Raw genomic sequence first — 15,873 nt, 5'->3', positions numbered from 1 at the left:
TGGCTCTCCCTGACGGTATATAATTACAGGGAGAGGAAGGACTGGGTGGGTATATCATCAAAATGGTTGTACATCATCACCTTGGTCGCCATGCATCATTGTCACCACAGCACAATTTAATCTTCAGAGCATTAGCTAGTAGTCAATGGAAACCGGCAGCCTCCTCTACGTCTGGGCTGAAGTGTTCACTGGGGCAGAAGGTCGTGCTCCGTCTCAACTCTTTTCTGCTGTTTACTTTCAGGATCCTGCCAATGTGCTTGCACAAGCAATGGTATGTTTCAATATTCGACTTTGATATGGTGTTCATTCATTTTAATAGCCATCACTTGTTCTACATGAGCCACATAGTCTTGTCCAATGGTCAGAGACAATAGCATGAGCAGCACTAAACATGTACTCTGACTGTGCACTAGCTTGGAGCAGCTGAGGATGTCAATGGCTACACAGGCAAGTGTTGCTGCCTACACAGACTGCTTAAAACACCAATTTTGCAATTGGCCATCATCCGTGCCAAGCTGGCATGCGTCTTGTGAAAATCTAAAAGAAAACGGTAGGCCCACTTCCACTTCCTGCTGTTCTCCCGGGCCAAGGCACATAGAATCATGCAGAATCTGCAAGCAGGTACCCCAGGCAGATGATACCTGTCAGAGTTGCACACGTTAAATGTGTTCCCCCTGCACCTGACACAGTTGTAGTGGAGAAAGTGATACCAGCTGAAGACAGCCTTCGTACTGGCTGTTGTGGATGCTCAGTTGTTGTTGTTATTGCCTGACCTTAAAACCTCTGCTCTCCAAGCAAGTGATCTTGGAAATGCCTGTTGAGTGCGTTCCTGTACATTTAAACTATGTCATCTCTATGTGTCATTCTACTGCCCACAGTCTGAATGCAGCCATGTTAACCTTAAATCACGGCTCAATGAATGATACTCACTGTTTCAAGTGTTTTATACCCGGGTCATTTTAAATGGTTGACAGCAGTTATCTCACCAGCTGCGCAATGTCTGACTCAATCATGTTATTATGTTCCATTGCTCTTTTGCACAGGTTCATTTCGATGGAAGTACCTCACTCAGTGACAAAGAGGTTTGGATCATACCTCTGTGTGGCTTTCTAAGAGGGCCACAGGAAACAGCAGAAATTGTGCATGGGCTGTCACTGAGTTGGGGTGAAAAAGGTCCCATCCAATTCTTAACTATGACTGTAGCTGTAGTCACTTACAGCATTATTATGTTCACTTTTAGGAAAGATTATATTTTTTCAACTTTCCCTCCATAGATTTCTATGAGCCACCAGTCTTTCAGTTCATGTTTGAACCCTTTCCTGACTTTTGGTGGTCTTTAAAGCTATCTATTGTACTTCCATTGCCTGTTTTTCCCATCCTTATGGGGAAACTGACTAGTGCCTAAAACTGTCAGTACTGAGAGATGTGGGCTTCATTACAAGCATGACAGTGCAGAAAATGCCCCAGTAACAGAGTGGTAATTCCTTTACTGCCCCATTACTTCACTGACATACTACAGTTTTGCTGGTAAAGGGAAGGATTTACCTCCAGCAAAAATCTGGTGATAAATCCGCTGCTATACTGGCAAAAATCTGCAAAATCGGCACAGTTTCAACTATCAGTAATTCTGCTGAAATCCCTGTGGTGTCCCATGGACTCTAATAAATAAATGGGTACTAACACCGCCTACCCCCACTTTTAATCTGGCACTAACGCCGTCTGACAAAGTGGAGGTAACAGTAAATATGTTTGGTGGTATTGTGGCAGATTTATAGATGAAGTAACACCAAACGTGTAATGAGTCCCTTTGTCTCTGTTTTGGAATTCTTGTATTGTATTTTTACCCTTGCACACATCACTTTACAGTGAAGTTCAATTAGGATACTTTGGGCCTCATTACACGGAAGGCGGTGATCCAGGGTGCTATTAGCACCCTGGACCATGCCGGTAAATTACCGGCACCGCCTTGGCGATAAGGGGATTTACCGCCCCATTCCAAGGTCGGTGGGGCGGTAAATCCCCCTTCCGCCATTGCCCTTCCCCATTCCCATTTCTGCCCCATAGGGCTGTAAGGGAATGGGGAAGGCGCTAATTACGGCACCGCAATTTTGCGGTGCCGTAATTAGCTCCAAGGTCCCTTAGCGGGTTGGTTTTTAACGCCTGCAAAAAGCAGGCGTTAAAGCACCAACCCGCTAAGGGACCTCGTAGTACGGCGGTAAGGGTTAACGGTCACCGTTGCCATTAACGGTGACCGTTAACCCTTACCGCCGTCCGTGTAATGAGGCCCTTTGTATTCGTATAACATTTTACCTAATGCCTTTTTGGTTACTTTGACAATGTGCCTAAGACAAGCTGTTATCAGCAGTGTGATTTGTACAATTCTTGTGATATTGTTGTGATATTTTTCTGCATTTACCATGAATGGCAACTAATGGTGGCTAGCTAGCGAGGTGAGATTTGCACTTGTTCCTTGGCCGTCTTGTCCGTTGGCCATCTTCCTGCCTTTTCAGGTCAGGAATGTTCATATATGGTAACCCCTTTCTTGGTGGAAGCTGCTGCTTTAGCAGGCAAGTGGGCTTTGTGTGTGTGAGGAAGGGGCTAGATTGTCTGGTTCCTGTCTACATCCACTGGAGCCCAAAGGTCTGGTGCTGGACAGATGTGATAACCAGTGGTTGTCCAAGACTGATCGTGCAGTCTGACTTGGACCCGTGGTTGTCCAAGAATTTCAGCCATCTCTCTACAAGGAAAGCTGGGCGGGGCCTGCTTCTGTGTTCACCCCTGGATGATCCCCTATCACAACATGACCATGGTGACCTCCGCTGGAACAAGCTCACTGCACTCCCATAGGATATCCTGAAGGGTCTGAACTGCCTAAGTCTGCATCCTTTCCTCTGGCTTACCTTGGGAATAGATAGATAGGATAGAGTGGGGGACTTACCTTATTACGGGTAAATATTTTCCTTACTTTAAAGAACTTTCAAAGCACCCCACATCCCATTGCATCATTTCTGAAATACCTTTGCTGAGGAAGTTTGGAACTTGTGTCCTTTGGGTAAAAGGCTGCATACATTTTAGGGCTGGATTTATTCAGATATAGGAAAATGGGTTTGTGTTAACTATTCTAACTTTTTCTCCTGCATCTGATCACTCACCTGTATGGCACTGGTACCTAAGTCATGTTTCTAAGGGTTAGTCGGTTCCTACTGGCAAAATACATAATTGTATTTGTATATACTTACTGACTAAATTAAATTATTGGTATTGTTCTGTGTGGTGCCATTGTGGTCCCATTGCAGCCCTGGACTACTCTCACATGTTTCCTGAGACTAAGCCTTGACTGATCATACACCTACCTTGATTGGGTTTTGGCCAACCCCTCAGTGTCTTTCCTGCTCGCCATCAATAGGGTGGTCTCCGACAAACCCCCCCCCACTCCCACCTGGGGCATATTTTAGAAATCCATCTTAACACTCACACAGACATTCAAGCATATGCAATGTTGAATTCCAGCAAGTGGCAGATACATTTTAAGTTGTTGGTGTAGGGCTTTGTGCTGCACCTGCAATGCACTTAAAGTATTTCTGGTGCTAAATGACTGACTGAAATGAGAACTGCAAGAATATCACGGTCAGGGAAGCAATCACTCACAAAATGTTTTGCCACAAGGTGGAGAATAAGTGCAAAGTATGCCACAAGCACTGCATTCACTAGCCTTAGTGCAGCAACGGCACTGCCATCACTGGCTGCTGCCACAAAGCCCAATGCTAGCTGGCAGGAAATTAACCAGTCTACTGCCACTTGTTCAACTTCATCAAATATATCTGCTCATGCGTGGCTCCTACCATCAAAGCTTTACAAACACAAAGCAACTTACTGGTGAACAACATGTAGCTGCTCCAATGACTTTGTTTGCTTACCATTAGAGGGGAATGTGGGCCAATATGATGTTATAGCCATGTAATCAGTGCTTAGCCCACTTGTCCACGTATCCATAGTGAAGTGGGCTTTCCCACCCTCTGAGCTGCACAAGGCCTTTCTCATCACATAAATGACTGATCATACAATACAGGAACAAAAGTAAGTCTCTGGGGGAATTCATCAGTGGGCATCAACATGGGTTACCTATTCTATGAAACATCTGTAGTGTATGTATGGCAAAAGAACTAGTACCAACATTCTCTCCAATTTAGCATTGAGCATCTCTACTTGAGGTTAGCAGATATTTCTGACTGCACTCAAATGACTCGTTGAGGCTGGGCTGGCAGTTAGACATAATTCTTCTTCCTCTACTTTGTTTTTAGGTGGTGCTGTTAAAGGCACTGACAGACACCCTACCTTGCTGAAGGACTGACCCACCTCCCAGTTCTGGATTTACCATATGGGGTAGTTCCAGAATGCTGATGACTGTATGCTGGCTCCTGTGAGTATGCTGTGTAATTTATCCCACTGTTGTGCCTAATGTCGCATCATATGAGAAAGCGATGATGATGAGGCCAGATTGCTCCCCGCTTTACCACGAGACATGTCTTTTCTTCACAGAGTGTTGGTGTCAAAAAGCTGCTCTTTATTCGCTTTACCCTGTACTAAGACATTTTAGACTATAGATATACGCTGTAGATTCACAATAGGTCACTGACAGCTGAGCAGAGGCAGAACAAGAGGGGACATGGTGATCCACAAGTCACACAAGTGCAAGAGGTGGTAGTAGGTGCTGTGATGATCTGGTGGGTGGTGTCATTGATTTGTGTACACCACTACCTCCCTAGGATCTCTGAGGTTTTGCAAAGACAGTGTATACAGAATAAGCACTTTTTGTGGTATTTGCGCACTCCGAAACTATGCTGGGGCTGTGGTGGCAGTAGGAGCCCTTTTAGGCCGTGGTGGTTCCTACAACCCCACCCTCTTGGCTGCTGATGTGTTGGACAATGTATCATAGCTGTAAAAACCTGTCTAAGATTTCCCTTTATAGATGGGGGGTGTATTCATCAACTTGGTTATCATCTTCATCGCCCTCATCACCATAATACACATCATAATCCCAAGGAGTGAAAGGGGTGGGAGTTGCTGGGGGTGTGCCAGGCTTAGGAACATCCTGTTCCACTAACATGGGCATTTGGGCATTGCTATGCTGCACCTGACCTACTGCTGAGAACTGCAAATCCAAACACTTCACAATTATTTCTTCTCCTTCTCCCACAGATTCAGTGGCAATGTCTTCACTTGCCACCCCCAACAGACCCCTGCAGAATTAGGTCATGTAAGCAGGTCTGTTGAAAAAGAAATCATGGGATACTTCCTGAAGTTTCAGAAACTGCTAAACCACAGAAGATATTAGAAGACATGTAGCCACCACTACAACCAGAGTTTCAATGCCTGTGGTACTTATTGTAGCAATGTTTTATGTACAATTTTAATTATGGACTGACATACTATTATACTAAGCAATATTCATGTGTTGCCAGCAATTGCAGAAGCTACTGTTTCTACAGTGAAATTGCAACATTTCCATGGCACCCTAAACCTCCTCTCACGTTGGCCTACCTGCTCTGTGTACATTGTAATTGGTCGACAAATGTTTTGTATAAGATAATTATTAAAATCTGTCTTTTATATTACCATGCATCTCTGTCTAAATTAGTTAAGACAGCTCTTGCCTTGTGGGGATTTTAGCACTGATTGGATGTAAAGGAGGGTAGGTGTTTTGTGGAATCTGCTTATATGCAGTGCAAGGAGTGCCAGGGGCAAGCAGTGGAGCCAGTTTTTATTTGTACTATTTTTGGTTTTGGCAATCATTTCCTTCAAAAGGCTATTGAGACGTTCACACACCCATTTGCTTGCTGGTGATAAGAATAGAAAAATGCATGTTAAATGCCCAGCAAGGTTTTAATGTGCTTGAAAATCTCATTGGTGAAGTGAGGGCCATTGTCAGACTGCAGGACCTCACACACGCCCCATTGTGGGAATACTTCCCGGACCAGGAACTTGGCTGCCCTGAGGACATCAGGATGAGAACAGGGGCCTGCCTCAATCCACTGAGAGAATGGGCATACAACCACTATCATGTAGCAGTATCCTTGGAAAACTTGGATCATGTCGATATAGTCGATATGAAGATGCTGGAATGAGCACGTTGTCCGAGGTATGGCTCCTCTCACAACTCTCAATGTATGTCCTGCAGTAAGCTGTTTACAGTTCATGCAGTTACTCATAAATTCAGCCACGTGTTCTGTCAAGTTAGGACAGATCCATGTTTCTCCACGTTGGGCAGCAATGAACTCCTTCCCTGTGTGTGTTGGATAATGTAACTGTGTCAGTGCTGTGTGCAATAATGTCAGTGTCATGACCACTGTATGTATGTTATTCTGCTGCCATAAGGCATCTGTGGGGGTACATCCCCTCTTAAACCACAGGTCTTTCTCCTCCCTGGGTACAGTTCTCTGCAGCTCCATTATTCGTGTTTCTGCTAATACATTGTACCCTTCCTCTAGTGCCATTTTCCTTGTAAAGTCACAGGCATGTGACAAGGCCTCCATTTCTAGTAGTTCTCCAAAATATGCAGCACACTTTGCTTCTGGTTCTGCTGCTTCATTTCCCCTTGAAATAGGGTGTTCCCCTTGTGTGTGTGCTTGGCACTTCACGGTGGCTATCTGTGCAGGATACTTTATAACTTCAATTAATCTGCCTAATAAAAGTGTATGCTATACTGGTGACCCATCTGCCCTCCTGAAGCCCCTCCTCATCCATCGTGACAATCGTGAGTGTACTGTTGATGTCACGTATGCAGAGTCTGAGTATACTGTCACCTCCTTTCCCCTGCTGTGCTCTAATGCCACTGTTAAGGCCACTAATTCTGCTGCCTGTGCAGAATAATGTGATGGCAACTGCACACTGACCACTACCTCTCTGGTGCCATCCTCTCTCAATCTTACCACTGCCGTTCCTGTATGCCTGGCCCCATCCATCTGGTCAATTGTTGAAGAACCATCAATGTTAAGCTCATTTCCCCTAGCAAGTGCATCCCCCTGTACCTTACGAGTGTCACTGAATTCCTGTATGTTTTCTGTGCAATCATGTGCGTATTCACCTTCCTGTAAAATGTCTGCAAGAAAGATAGCAGGGTTAACAACTCTGCAGCTCACCACCTTAAGTGATGGGTTTGATAGTAGCACCTCGAACCCTAATGCTCTCTGGGTCATCAGTGTGTTCTTTGGTTTCTCCAGTGTCACAAAGAGAGCATGCTCCATGTAGAGAGTGGTACTGCACCTCATGGTAGTACCTGCTGATTTGTCCAATGCAAATGCAGGCAAAGTCATAGCTTGTTCGCAAGGTTAGTGTCCTCTCATTACTGGGTCCAGCTTCCCACTGTAGTAGGCTATTGTCTTGTGCCCCAAAGTAGTCTTTTGTGTCGGTACTGTTTTTATTATCACCCCGTTGGTGTGTGAGAATAAAAAGAGTTCCTTTTTACAGTCTGGGATTCCTAACAGTGGAACTGTGCAAAGTGCTTCTTTTGGTTCATCGAACGCCTCAGTCATTTCTGTTGTTCATCTTATTGTCTTGTGTCCCTTCTGTGCTTCTTTCAGAGCCCCTAGAAGAGACCTGGTGTAAGTGCTGTAGTCAAAGATCCATACCCTGCAGTAATTGCACAACCCCAAAAATTGTTGAATCTCTCTCACTCTCATGGGTTTTGCTGTCCTGTGTGTGGTTTCTGCCCTTTCTGGCATCACCTGTCGGCCATTTTGTGAAATCATCCGTCCAATGTATAGCACTTCTTTCTGACAGTACTCTAGTGTGGCTTTGTCCAGCTTGTACCCCTTGTCAGCTACCACTGTCAGCATGTGTATTCCGTCCTTTCTACACTGTTCTTCTGTCATGCGGCAGATCAAAATGTCATTGACATACTGTGTAGCCATGCTTTTCATCTGTACACTGCCTAGGTCCATCTGGAGAACGATATTGAATATGGAGGGTGACTCACAGAACTCTTGAGGAAGTCTTGTATGGTTTCCATTGTGTATTTCTATACATAAAGGAAACCAACTCTTGTGAGTCTGGGTGTAGTGGTATGGAGAAGAAGGCATTATTAAAGTCTATGACCATGAAAGAGGCATCTTCCACTGGAATGCTGCACACAATTGTTGCTGGATTTGGAACCAAAGGATACTCTGCTTCTACAATGTGATTAAGGGGGCGCAAGTCCTGGATAAATCTCCATGACCATTTTGCTTTCTTAACTCGGTAAACAGCAGTGTTGTATCGGGACTCTGATGGTATTAGAATGCCTCACTCCACTAGTACTGCAATTGTCTCATAAATGCATACGCCTGTCTCCTTTGAGAGGGTTCCATGTGTTAATATCCCCGCAAAAATATTGCCATACAAAAATATCACAATATGTTTGCGGCTATATTAAGCCATGGAACCTGCGGGGACACCTCTTCATCCCCCATCCTTGTTTTAAATGAGCAGGCAACACCCCCTCAACCCCTAGTCCTAATAACCCCATAAATTATCCCCACTAATAATATCACCTATGCCCTTACCCCATGACCATATATATGGCGATATTATTGGTGGGGATAATATTACCCGATATCTTTGAGAGTGGGTATTGTTTGACTCTGGGCAACATTGCTCCTGGTTTCAGCTTTATCTTCACTCCCCCACTCCTTTCAGAAATCCCACATCATAGGGACTTGTGGTCCATATGATGCTGGACACCTGGGCCAAATCCTCCTCACAGAAGGATGGTGGTGCTTCCAGTACCATTGCCATGCTCTGTGGTACCTCTCTGTAGTCTATTTTAAACCAGTATGTCACAATCACTTTGAACAAAATCTCGTGCTCTGACCGTTCATCTCTGAATAGTTCTTCGGCTTCACGGTAGTTAGTCTGTACCCCTCAGCTACAGCAATCTCTGCTCACCATGGTCATCCTGTGTCATCCATCTCATGAACTGCTATCCAGTCATCCCTCACAATCACTGCCTCGATGTTTATTGGTATTATTGTCCCTTCTGTCTCATCCAAAGGTAACTTTGGTCTGAACAAATATGCATTTGGAGCTCGCCACCACCTCCCTTGAATCCCTGGGAGCCATGCAATTGCAATCTCAGTCCCATATTGGAATAGCTCCTCATCCACTGGTACCCCCCTCTGTACCTTCCATCCACACTAGGCTTGCATTATTTCTCTTACATTAAGGAAATGTATTCCTGCTGTGCAGTACACTATTTCCTTGTCTGTGAATGAAATTGCCATGTCTAGTCTGCTCATAATGTCTCGTCCCAGTAAGTTTACAGGTATCTGTCGAGAATAAAGGAAAGGCAAAGATAGATTGTGTTCCCCTATAGAAAGGGGGATATTTTCTGTAAATGAAACCACTTCTTTAGCCCCATAGAATCATTGAGTATTCATGGCATCACCTGACAAACCTATATGTTCCCTCTCAAATGCAGTACCTAGTCGCCCCTGTGTCTAGAAGAAAGGAAAACATTTTGTCACCTATCGCCACCCCTATGTGAGGTTCCTCTGCAGGGTTGGGTGGGATCGACAGTATGAAACACCCCTACCCTTGCCCGTTTCCTCACTGCCTTTATCAATTCATCCTTCCAATCTGGCTTTGTCCCGACTGGCCTTAAGGAAGTCTGGGTACGCCCTCTCCTTAAGAAACCCTCCCACGACAAAGCAGCCTACCTGCAAGTCCAGAAATTCCTTGAAGACAACCGTCTCCTTGGCCTTCAGCAGTCTGGCTTCTGTCCACGACATGGTACCGAAAAGGCTCTACTAGACTTGAAAAATCAAATGGACGACCTCAGAGATGCAGGCAAACCTGTGCTCCTTGTGCTTCTTGATGTATCTGCAGAATTTGATTCCAATCTTACCATGAACAGACAGGTGAATGCCAATGCCTCATCCTCGGCGTACTACTCCAAATTGCTTAAAGGAGCCCGACCTTTCTTAGCTCAACAATACTGTTTTACCATTGTGCAGGCTATAATTGGTTCAAGATTGGATTACTGCAATGCCCTCTTTATTGGGACCTCTGGCAAGAACTTTGCCAAACTACAAATGGTACAAAACAGCACCCTCAGGGCCGCCACTGGGACCTCTAAAAAGGACCACATCTCTGAGGTTCGGAGGCAGGTTCATTGGCTCCCAGTTAAAGAGAGAATTGTCTTTAAAACCCTTGCCCTACGCATAAATGCCTCCATGACCTTGCACCCCATTACCTGGTCCAAAGAATAGCCAAGCCCACCTTATCTAGGCCGACAGGAAAGCCTATGCCAATATGATTTCCTTGCCCAAGACCCAGAGGAACCAGTCTCCCATCCATGGCTGCCCTTCACTGGAATGCCCTCCCATCCCACATTAGGAGGTTTAACTCACACTTAGCCACTTAGCCTTCTGCAAAACAATCAAAACCAGGTTATTTGTCTGATAGCTGAGCTCGTACTAGCCACCTACTAAACAATACTCAACAATACTCCACAATACTGGATACCCCCATCAAGCCCCCAGTTGCCATGTGACTGTGTCAACGCTTACACTGCGTGGTCTGCTGATGCTGCTCGGCTGCCGCATCCCCCAAATCTGCCACTTCTCCCGTCTGGTCTGCTGGACGCCTCAGAGACATTGAGCAGGCTATTTCCCAGTCTGGCTCCTGACAGCCTTTCCGCGGGGCACGCGTTCTCCGTCTTCTCGAAACACATGAGGGGTCCTGCAGCCTTTCAGGTTCTGCGTAGCTAACCATTACCCTCTTAGGTACCCATGCATATCATGATGGGGCCATGAACTCATGGGGTTTCCTTGGTGGATGGATCCAACCTCTTGGCTTTTTTGAAGTGTGGGGTGCTTTTGGTACAAGTACTGTTTTCTGTGCCTTTGGTACGAGTGTTGTTTTCTGTTGCCTCTGTTCTTCCCTGTATGTTATGTCTATGAGTGCCTGAGGAATGTGTGGTAGCTGTGTGGTTGTTGGCTGGTAGATCTTTTCCTCAAGGGACTGAACGGTGTGCATCTTGCTTTTGGTGCAGTTGCTCCCTGGGGTTACTCTTGTGCTTGGTGCATTGGTTACTATGTGCAGTGCTTGTGTGCTGTAAATTTTTCTTTCCTCCTTTCCCAGCTCCCCTGTGTGAGTGAATGTGGTATTCAAATTAGATATACACCTTTCCCATGCCAACATTTTCCCATTATCTTTTGAACTGGCATTTGCTGTGACAGGTGCATAGGTATGACCTCTTTTCTGTTGCCTTCCAAATGTTGCTTTCCGTCTGTGTCAGATGTCCCCTTTACCTAGCAAGATGGAGTCCCAAAATCCCTGAGGTGCCACAATAGGCTCCATACAAGCTTTGGGGTTACACTTGTTGTGACAGATGTTTGGGCGTGCCTTCCCATTTTCTTCACCATCCTGCCTTTCCCTGCCCTGTGTCAGTAAGGGTGTCAGTGTGAAAGCTGCATCCTACTTTCCCGTCTTTGTGTGACTTTCTGTATGCTTGTCTATGAGTGCAGTGTTGTCAGTGTTGTCATGGTCCTATGTGATGTAAACATAGAGTGCTTCTCCACCCAGGGGTTCTACTGGTGTCATATGGAGCTAGCTAGATGTATGGTGGGAACCAGCGAGATACTATTAATTACATCTCACAATGTACTTACATATTTACTGATAACTTAAAGCTTGAATAAATGGAACTTAACTTGAGAGATTACTGAAGACTTCAAGTGATTTCAGAGAACTTATTTAAAGAGTACTTTCACTTAAACAATCCAGCAGACACGAACATAATGTTACCAGAGATGCATTTAGGGTGAATATTAATTGTGCTGTAATAGTTATCATGGCATTTGAAAATAAATCTAGTCCAAACTCAAATATTTGGAAATATATATTGTTAAAACAGAAATACTTTTTGTGTCTTCAAAGTCACCCAACTAGCATGTCAAATTACAGAGACATATCTTTAACAAACCAAGACAACAACGTTTATTTGTGGATGTTAACACATTACTGATGTATGGACCCAACCAGCTCTTAAATGCAGATCAAATATGGTTTTAGAGGGGCAGGTTTTCTGTGGGTCACACGTTTGCTGTGCCAGGTCAAGGGAAATGTGCATAGTGGCTCTGCTCCACATAGCAGCAAAGCCCTAAATGCAGAAAAAGCTTTTGGACATAACTCAAGGGACATCATTGTTTTTAAATTCATAAAAGCCATTCATGTTAGAAAAGATTTTGCTAAAAAGACCCTGTCTCTATATACCAACCCCAGGGCAGAAGTGTTTGCCTATGGCATCTAATCTCCACCTTTCAATTTGACATGTAGCACACCAGATACTGCAAGACTTCCGCAACTTCTTGTAGACCTACACATCTATTTCTAAAAAGTGTGTGTGTGTGAGTGTGTGTGTCTGTGTGTGTGCAGAGGAGGGGTTTCGACCGATACAAAGGGCCACATCTTACACAAAACCCAATTTTTGGAGGAACTGTAACTCGTGATATTTCATGAACATGGCCATTGCATGTGTTTTCATGCACATCATAGAGGACTCGTAGAATCATTTACAGCCAGCTCTACTTTGGATGGATATTATAAGTCACTAATGCGTTAATTGACATGTAAATCATGAGGTTGCAGGGTGAGTTATGTAGACAGGCATCGAACTCACAGATAACGTTAACTAGCTTTATAATGTATTTCTTGGGAATACATTATTCTTTATAATACCGAAACAATGTACTGGGAATGAATTGTATTTGAAAGTTGTATATGAACCAGCATTTTACATAGTTCACTAGTTTGGACCTAGCAATGTGCAGGGCTGGGTCTTTATGGTGTAGAGGGTGCACAACGCAGGGTGGAACTTTAGGGCGGGAATGAGTATTGTTGTGGGGTTGGACCTTGTAGCAGTAATGGGGTAAAGAGTGAGACTGGCCTTGCGATGGGGGTGAGCTTAAGAACATAAATGAGCCTTGTAGGCAGACGGACCCTGACGGTGAGATGGGCCACATGGCAGGGCTGGACCTCTTGACAAAGATGGGCCTCGGGATGTGGATGTTCATTGGGTCAGGGATGGGCCTCAAGTGAGAAGCAGATATCGTCTCTGTGTGAGCTGCTAGTTTAGGTTAAAGGAGAATGTTTAGTAAGATTGAGTAAGGTTGACTGTTATATCAGAACATGCCAATTATATTGTAATTGGACAGTTGTGATATAATAACTAGCTGGCTATAACATTCTGAGGTATGTCTGATGGTGCCTGGCTAATAAATGAGTGAAACAGCAGGAATCAGAAACATTTTCGAAGAAAGAAAATCGAATGGGAGAAAATGCTGACTATAGCAATGGAAAAAATAACGAATTGCAAAAATGTCGATCAAGGGGACCAGGGGTTGTGGTGGGGGCGTCCCCTGCTCACCTTGATCGACATTCCAGGACTTTGGAGGTTGCAGAGGTGTCCCCTGCTTCCATGAAAAGAAAGGGCAGGACAAACAAACTTTTTTTTAAAAAGCAAAGGATCCTGCAGCGCCTGGTCCCTTCCATCTGCTTTGCAGGAGGATTGCGGAGGTAGCGGCACACTTTCGCTTTTTTCTGCCTCTGCCATTGCAGATTCTATCATTTCACTGTGATCCCAACAGCAAACACCAATAGGTGACACATCAGTGGGGTGTACTTCTATTCACGGATGATAGTGCACTCCCTCTACAATAGGGAATAGCATCAACAGAATACACAGAGAGTATACCCATGCACACATTAGTACCTGTTATACATGCCCACTTGGACCACTGCAGTTCTCTTAATTGCCCAGGGAATTAATCCTTCTCTTGGCTCTGGTTTTTCTCCAACCTGAGGGAATTACTCCTTTCCCCTTGGGTCTTGCCTTTTCCCTGTGGATGTAGCCCTACCAGGAGAATGACCCCCTTCTCTTGGTATCAGTCACTTTACCCGCAGCGAATAACAAAGCAGCAGATTTTGCCAAGTAACATTAATGATCATGCTTCTTTATTGGTCCCGTGAAACGGTGGTCAGCCGACACATGTTTCGACCCTTGGGTCATCCTCAAGGCCTAATTCTTCTTGGAAACCCTCTAGTTTTTTGTGCATAGGCAATCAGATTAAAGTCTATCTTTGTTTTCCTTCTGATGAGTTTGTGTTTTTCCCACATTTTTATTATTTTTTAAGGGTAAAAAGCAAAGACGACAAAGGGGGCCTAATAATCCTCCAAAGGCCACCAAAACCTTTCTAAAGCACAAGCTGTTGAATGGCCCTTGCAGCCTAATACAATTCACAATGAGCAAGTGACAGTGAGCTGATACTTCTATAAGGCCCCCCGAACACCCCAGAGTCCATCAAATCTCACCAGATTTGGACTGGGCAGAGGATTGCCAAGATCTCATTGGTGCTCCAAATCCCACCCTGATGTTTAGGTGTTTCGTTCAGCCCATTAGTAACAGTGAATGGAGGGTCAGTCTTACTCAGCAGCAAAGAAACAACCAGTTGATCTTACTCTACGTGAATGCAACTTGCCAGGTCTAACAATTATTATTACCAATGTTCAAGCATCAATGCCCTTTTGCATCTGGAAATACTAGCAATTGTCTTTGTTTTTTTTTAAGAGGAATTCCTTAGTTGTTGCACTTGGAGAAGTGAAATTAGATTGCCACCCGTGAAATAGTATCGGCTCCATATCACGCAGATTAGAGCCATCCATTAGTTCAGTTGTCGTTCTCAAGCAAGCCTTTGTTCTGTTTGAAGACACAGAACGAAGACTCTCCATTCTACTGTCCAGACATTGAGGCGGCATACCCTTCACTGGATTGCAGTTTTCCAGCTTCTTGGAAGCAGACTGCTTCGTTTGAGAGGGTTAAAAGCTAATCAGCTGCTAGCATTTTGTGGGGCACCAGTAAACAAGGCGTCCTTAAGGAATCTTTAGATCTGGTGCGGGAACCGTTAGGAACGGTTTGTGCAGCCCCAAAAGCTTTTCTACGAAGGCTGAAAAGGTACTATTTTATCCTCCTCTCCTCCAAGTCACAGAAATACATTAGAATTCAAATGTATTGATATATCATGCACAACACTGTATATTACTTTACTTTGCAGAAAAGGGACATTTTAATATAGCTCATCCGCTCTGAAACTACTGCAAAGACTGCTTTGCAGAATGGTGTACATACTGATCACAACTTCGCATTGCGCTCGAATTTAACTTTCCTCGTAAAGTAATATTAGTCTAGAGGAGTTAAAATATCTCTTTCTAATGATGCTGTGACCTCTAAACCCCAACCAAAGATTTCCCTTTAAGAAGTCGCACTGCAAAGATCTCAAGAAAAATAGATAAAAGGTGAGCCACAAATGGTTTCAAATCAGTTTTTCTTACATTCACACAACTCAATCCTGCAATTGACCTGTTAGTCAATATCACATTGATTGTCTGTCATCTAGAAGGCAGTTATACGAATGGGAAACATCACATGGCTTCTCAAATAAAAACTGTAGCACATCACATGCTCGAGTAAAGGCACCATGAAAAGCATAGAAAGTCAGCGTTGCAGTCACCATAAGTAAATATGAGGAAGGTTGAGAGCAAAATAAATGGTGTATGCAAAAGGCCGGGTAAAACTCAGGACAAAATCAGAGGGCATGACTTGCAATGCCATAAAGGCATCATTTGGGCAATACGCAATCAGACAAATTAAATAGTCTGATGACTAGACAGAAAGAGCTGATATTTGCTGTTCATGCATAAAGGATGGCAAGCATTCCGTTTTCCATTTTTGTGAGATTCTTTATTGTGGTATAGGGCTCAGTTGTGAAAGAGAAATAACCTTTTCAGTTTTCTATTGTTTTGCAAGTCTTAATTGTAATACAAATCTCTGTTGTGAAA

The 15,873-nt window shown here is 44.3% G+C and overlaps 1 long non-coding RNA gene across 1 annotated transcript in view; it reads left to right on the top strand.

The window, feature by feature from the left end:
* The window catches only part of LOC138511009 (uncharacterized), a 51,597-nt gene extending 46,060 nt beyond the window's left edge, over positions 1 to 5,537 (top strand). Inside the window, exons 2-3 of the long non-coding RNA XR_011280534.1 lie at positions 4,302 to 4,420; positions 5,200 to 5,537. This is a non-coding gene — a long non-coding RNA (uncharacterized lncRNA). The remainder of the gene's footprint in view (positions 1 to 4,301; positions 4,421 to 5,199) is intronic.
* The last annotated feature ends 10,336 nt before the right edge of the window (positions 5,538 to 15,873 follow it).

Source organism: Ambystoma mexicanum, chromosome 6p (assembly GCF_040938575.1).
Source record: "Ambystoma mexicanum isolate Mex_15411 chromosome 6p, UKY_AmexF1_1, whole genome shotgun sequence".
Taxonomy (NCBI): domain Eukaryota; kingdom Metazoa; phylum Chordata; class Amphibia; order Caudata; family Ambystomatidae; genus Ambystoma; species Ambystoma mexicanum.
This window is presented reverse-complemented; position numbering and strand designations above follow the sequence as displayed.